The following is a 6,103-nucleotide window of genomic DNA, read 5'->3' as shown; positions in this document are numbered from 1 at the left end:
CCTCAGCTTGATTATCATCTTTTCAGCACACAGAAACAGAAGCCTAATATTGTTTCTCGTCAGAGGGTGTTCTCTGACATGTAAGCAAAGTGATATAATGAAGCAATATAAGCTCACCGATGATGCTAATAACTTAAGATGTACTTACTTTGCATATATAAATACCTGACACAATTTGTAGCTGCTGTTTCTAGATTCAGATGTTCACGTATTTTTGCCGACTGTTGTTTTACTTTAACATACACTATATGCTATTGGGAGGACACAGGTGTTGATTAGAATGAACTCAAACTTGTACTCGTAATGCAAGGCAAGAGTAGGCTGAGGGTTCAGAATAGTAGTTGGAACTTGGAACATAGACCTGACTGACCAGTGGGTGAGAGTCAAGACTCAGAGGTGATCCTTGGAACGGCAGGTGCATGTACAGCTACTTATTCTCACCCTACATCTATAAATTCTTCTTCATCTCCAATTGGGGCATCAACTCTTGTATTGTGTCCTGGCTGAGTTCTTGTGAAGCTGTAGTCTGTATTAACCAGTTGTTTCTGGTTGGTGGAATGGGTCCTCGTGGGCCTGGAGGACCAGGTTGGGGAGGCCCTGGCCCTGGTTCTTGGGGGCCTTGGTTTGGTGGCTTCTTCGGGTCCTGGTAAGTTGAATCCTCAGCTACTAACAGAAATTTAAACTGTGCATTTTTGCCAGCGAAATCATCAAATTAGTATTATCAACATCAACATCTCCAAAAGAAAAGAGAAAGCAATTCATTCAGTTAGATGGTTAGTGGTTTAGTGGTCAACTCAATCAAATTGCAATATATAAGTGGCGAAGCATACATTAGTCGATCGTTTATATTTCTTCTTTTGAATTTTTTTTCCCTGTTTGAAACAGATTGTTTATATTCTCTGAAACTCAGGACGGATACTTCTTGTGCAGCTTCTACCTCCTCTGTTGTTGCTGCCTGCTCCAAGACTGCTGCGCCCCATTCTTCGGACCCCCGGGCCCAGGCGGCTCACCACCACCACCACCACCCTTCTGATAGCAGCCCAACATATCCACCACAACAAATAATGCAGGCCTAAATGTTGGCTGAAGAGCTTACTTGTGTGAACATTCTGGCTGGTGGGAGTACCCCTTGCTACAGTAGTACACACACTACTGAAAATAATTGTCCTGTATCTATTGGAGATGATTGTCTTACCTAGTTATGTGGCACTTATATTGTTTGTACTGGCTGAATGCAATTATTGGACACAATATGTTGCTGCTATTTCTAGATGGTTTTTGTAGATTCAGTAGTTTACATAATTTTTGCCCGGCACAATATGCAGTTGGAGGATATATGTGTTGATTAGATTAGATCAAACCATACAATAAACTTAATATATTTGACACAATTTTACTTTCCATACACCTATTTTTGTTTAGCATGTACAGTGTACAGGAGAGGGTTGTACCTTGCCGGCTCGATGGTGTTATATCTTATATGTTGCTTATAATTTTCTGAAGGGTCTTACTCATATTTCACTATGAACCATTTCGCCTTCATATAAGGAGTGCACTATTACTTCAGACCTTGGCGACATTAGAATACAGTTTTGTTGCTAATAGTACAACGAAATTTCTGTTTATTTCTCTTTATCAAACACATCCAAAGTGCACTTCTTTGTTCTGCTACTCCACTCTTGCATATTTCTTCTGGTAATCTCTGCACCAATATTAGAGTAGCCAACTTGCACAATATGTTTCAGTTCCACCCTAGGAACTGACATGTTGACCAAAATTCCTCCTTTTTCTGCCTTTACTTTTGAGAGCGAGAATGATGGAGATAGATAATTAGATTTTTCGCATGCTGCTCAGTCCAGTGTGGAATAACTCAATCATGTTTGACAAATTCAACTTCCATTGATAGAAGGAATAAGGCCACGATTAAAAAATCTGAAATTTGATTAAGCAAGTGATAACGAAAATTTCAGAGCTAATTTATCCTCATTGGTGTCAGTGCAGTGCAACATGCTAGAATTATATATATAAAAAAAAGGAGAACTAGAGATGCGATTTGCAGCTCACCATTTCTGCTATGAACTTAAGATTTGCTTTGCATATAATAATTCCTGACACAGTACATAGTTGCAATTCACAAATTCTAACCATTTCTGCTATGAACTTAAGATCTCAGTTTTACATAGGAAAAATTTAATATGCTGTTTGGAGGATATCGATGTCGATTAGAGTAGTAGTTGGTACATAGAAGATGGAACAGAGTTACAGTTATATTATTTGCGTGGCTGGTGTTCTACTTGTACCTATCATGTTTAGAAGAAACTCCACTCTGGAACAAAGCTGTTGAGAGTATTGCTGCATCAATATTTTGCTATCTGATCCGCCTCATATCTCTGTTTTATTGGGTGGAGGAATTGAATTTGCTTTATTTTATTTATTTATTGCCTCTAGAAAAAAAACATTTATTAGAAACTACGTAGGAACTTTTTCTTAGAAGGAAAAATATGCTATTTTTAGGAATAGAAGAAAAAATGCATTTTTCTTTTGAGCGAAATATTTTTTCTATTTCCCTAAAAAAGTTCACAGTGACCTCACTACTGGAATCCTGTGGTACACCGAGTGCCACGGACACTCGGCAAAGGGCCGAAAATCGCCGGCAAAGCCTTTGCCAAGTGTCACCCCCGGCAAAAGCCACCCGACATGCACCTCTTCGGCAAACAGGAGTTTGCCGAGAGCCAGAACACGGGCACTTGGCAAAGACTTTGCCGAGAGTCAAACAGTACCACTCGGCAAAATAAAGTAGCTAACACATAACAGATGGTGACGGCGGTTCCTGACACGTGGGGCCAGGGGGAGCAGGCCGAGGGCCATCTTTGCCGAGCGCCACGTTCGGCAAAGACAGCCAATAGGTGGCTGACACGTGTCAGCACCTGACATGTGGGACCAGGCGAACAGGCCGAGGTCCATCTTTGCCAAGCGCCGCTCTCGGCAAAGTCAGCCAAAAGGTGGCTGACACGCGTCATCTCCTGACACGTGGGACCAGGCGAACATGCCGAGTGCCATCTTTGCCGAGCGCCACGCTCGGCAAGTCAGCCAATAGATGGCTGACGCGTGTCAGTTCCTGACACGTGGGACCAGGCGAACAGGCCGAGGGCCATCTTTGCCGAGAGCCACGCTCGGCAAAGACAGCCAATAGGTGGCTGACACGTGTCAGCTCCTGACACGTGGGACCAGGCGAACAGGCCGAGGGCCATCTTTGCTGAGCGCAGCGCTCGGCAAATACAGCTAGTAGGTGGCTGACACGTGTCAGCTCCTGACACGTGGGGCCAGGCCAACAGGCCGAGGGCCATCTTTGCTGAGCGCCACTCTCGGCAAAGAGGGCCAACTTTGCCAAGCGTCGTTGTCAGCAAACGCTATGTTTGCCGAGTGTGACTCCCGGCAAACTCAGGCAATAGGGGAGGGCCACGTCACTTCTCCTAAAAGCCATGAAAATATTTTGCCGAGAGCCACCGTCGGCAATTCTTTTTCCGTTACCGAGAGTCCTCTCGGTAAAGTTGCCAGGAGGGCTACAGGTTATTATCCTTTACCGAGAGGCCTCTCGGTAAAGTTGCCAAGAGGGCTACAGGTTATTATCCTTTACCGAGAGTCCTCTCGGTAAAGGGTGCGTTCTGGTCCAGTTTCATAGTCATTGCCGAGAGCAGCCCTCGGCAATGGTGTGCCCAGGAGCCTTTTTTCCCTGTTTCTGTTTCTTTCCTGCAGCGAAACATATACAGCAGCAGCATATAGTTCATCACACATAGAACATGTCACATATAGGCATCATTGAACAAAAGAAGCAATGATTGATTCTGAAAAACATTCCACATAAAAGCAATAGTGCATCAAAGCAATAGACCACAAGTTTACAAGTCTCAAGATGCAAGAGTTCTCAACATACAAGGAACAGTTTCAAACATAACATGAAGTTCACGCGATTTTGGAGATTGGAGTGATAACATCGACATTAGAAGGCATCATTCCCTTTGCTGCCCCAACTCCATCAACCGGAGTGATAACATCGACATTAGAAGGCATCATTCCCTTTGCTGCCCCAACTCCACAAACTTGAGGTGGAACTACCGGAACATTGTTCGACCCTTGTGATGGGTTGAGCTGTGATGGATTGACCCAATAGTGAGATGAATGCATATGGTAATGCCAAAAATGGTGATAGAAATAGTTTGAACAAAACTCACAATGTTCCACTCTGGCGTCGGTGGCATCTCTGGCACTGGTTGGCCTTGCATGGAATAAAGATTGGCCACCATATGTTGTAAAGACTTCACTAGATCATCTTGTGCCTTCAGCTTGGCCCGGTTTTCATCTCGTTCTTTCTCGGTGTCAATCAGTCGAGTCTACAATATGGCAATGCAAATGTCATTCATGTTGAAATGCAAATATCCTCAATAATGAAGAAGGATCAATGAAGAAGGACCATGAAGGATCAATGAAGAAGCACTGACCTGAATATCCTCAATAATGCTCATGGAATGTGGTACGTGACGCTCTACGGTAGGAGTAGAGCCAGTACTCATAGCACGGAGCGTGTTGACTCTCGGAAGGGAGGAGGTTATGACAGAATTGAGGTGAACCGCCATCCGGCCATTCGGTCTACCGCCTGCCGCGATAATGGCCACAAGTGGGTTAAACGGTAGCACGTGAGGATCAGCGTCAGGCCCGTATGTCTCTTTCAATTTTTTTGGTGTAGTTCTCTCCATCTGACCGGGCTTTAGAGCTGATCCAATCCATCTCCGGGTGGAGAGGGTCCTTGTCCTTGTCGTCTTTGGTACGTTTGATGGTCCATGCCTCGAAGTAAGTGATATCCTTGCCAGTGTCTTCTTTCTACAAAAGAAAGTGATCCAAAAAATCAAGGGAATGCTCACAAATGAAAGAGAACATGATGGAAAGAAAAGGATGTGGTTGCCTACATGTTTTGAGACGACACCTGGGATGGTGAGGTTGCCTTGACGGTGTCCTCGACCCCCATCAACTTATGCCATTCAGATATTACTTTGTGTTCATCCTGCCACCCTGGATCTATCCACCGTTCGAGGATCTTCTCCCAACACGGACGTTTGTCAGTGCACCACCGAGGAATCACCTATAGATTAAATAAATACATCTTAGTAAGGATTCTAATTTTTCTGTAGTGTAGGAAATAGCAAGCATCCATCGTCACTTGCCTTGAAGTAATTGTCCCGTGAAAGATGCGTCCCTCGAGCCTCCTGTTTGGAAATCCTATGGTTGTGATAGTCTGCGTGATACTTGACCACTAACCGGACGCGCTCCTCATAGTGCATGTCGTGGACTAGTTTCTTGGCAATATTCTCAACCACCACATTTGCACGATCCTTATGACCCTCAACGCATGTATAGAAATCCTACAAACATGCATACATGTGAGAAGGATTAAATCATGACTATGGCAAATTTAAACCTTTTGGTATTGACATTTAGGTGTTTGAAAGGACTTACCCAGAAATCGTTGACCACTCGCATGGCTCTGTTTTCAAAAACCCTCTAACGCATATCCAAGAAATCCGGTGCAAGTTTGTAGTGATTCCATGACCAAGTTGGCTCAATGATACCGTTCAGCAAAGTGACCAGTCCAGGATAATTTAACCTACAAAGAGCCCCAATGATGCCACTCGGCAACCGTGGCAGACGCCTCTCACCACCTTTTACTAAGCTTCTGCATTTCGAAGAGTGAAGTCATATTATATGTGAGGAAATGACAAAAGGTACAATTTATATGGGATGAGTCGAGATAACCACTCACTTCTCTCCCATTGGTTTAATCAACACGTCTCTATGCACATATGGACGTCTTGGAAGCTTTGAAGGACCACGCAACCACACTTTCCCTCTGGAATTAGTGCTGATAGTTGAACCGCTCGGTTGCGAACCGCTCACCTCATGGTGCTCTGTCACCCGTGAGGGTCCATCCCCACCCTCAGAAACCCGACGAACAACCAGCCTCCTCTTGGCGGCGTCGTCCTCCACCACCTCCTCCTCCTCATCCTCCACCACCTCCTCCGCAAAATCCTCCTCGTCCTCCTCCTCACAC

The 6,103-nt window shown here is 44.6% G+C and overlaps 1 long non-coding RNA gene across 1 annotated transcript; it reads left to right on the top strand.

Annotated features, from left to right (window-relative positions):
- The first annotated feature begins 490 nt into the window (after nucleotides 1-490).
- LOC119282202 lies at nucleotides 491-1,391 on the top strand. The gene is made up of 2 exons (XR_005138655.1): nucleotides 491-646; nucleotides 931-1,391. It is a non-coding gene; the product is annotated as an uncharacterized LOC119282202 (long non-coding RNA).
- The last annotated feature ends 4,712 nt before the right edge of the window (nucleotides 1,392-6,103 follow it).

Source organism: Triticum dicoccoides, chromosome 3B (assembly GCF_002162155.2).
Source record: "Triticum dicoccoides isolate Atlit2015 ecotype Zavitan chromosome 3B, WEW_v2.0, whole genome shotgun sequence".
NCBI classification, from domain to species: Eukaryota; Viridiplantae; Streptophyta; class Magnoliopsida; order Poales; family Poaceae; genus Triticum; species Triticum dicoccoides.
This window is presented reverse-complemented; position numbering and strand designations above follow the sequence as displayed.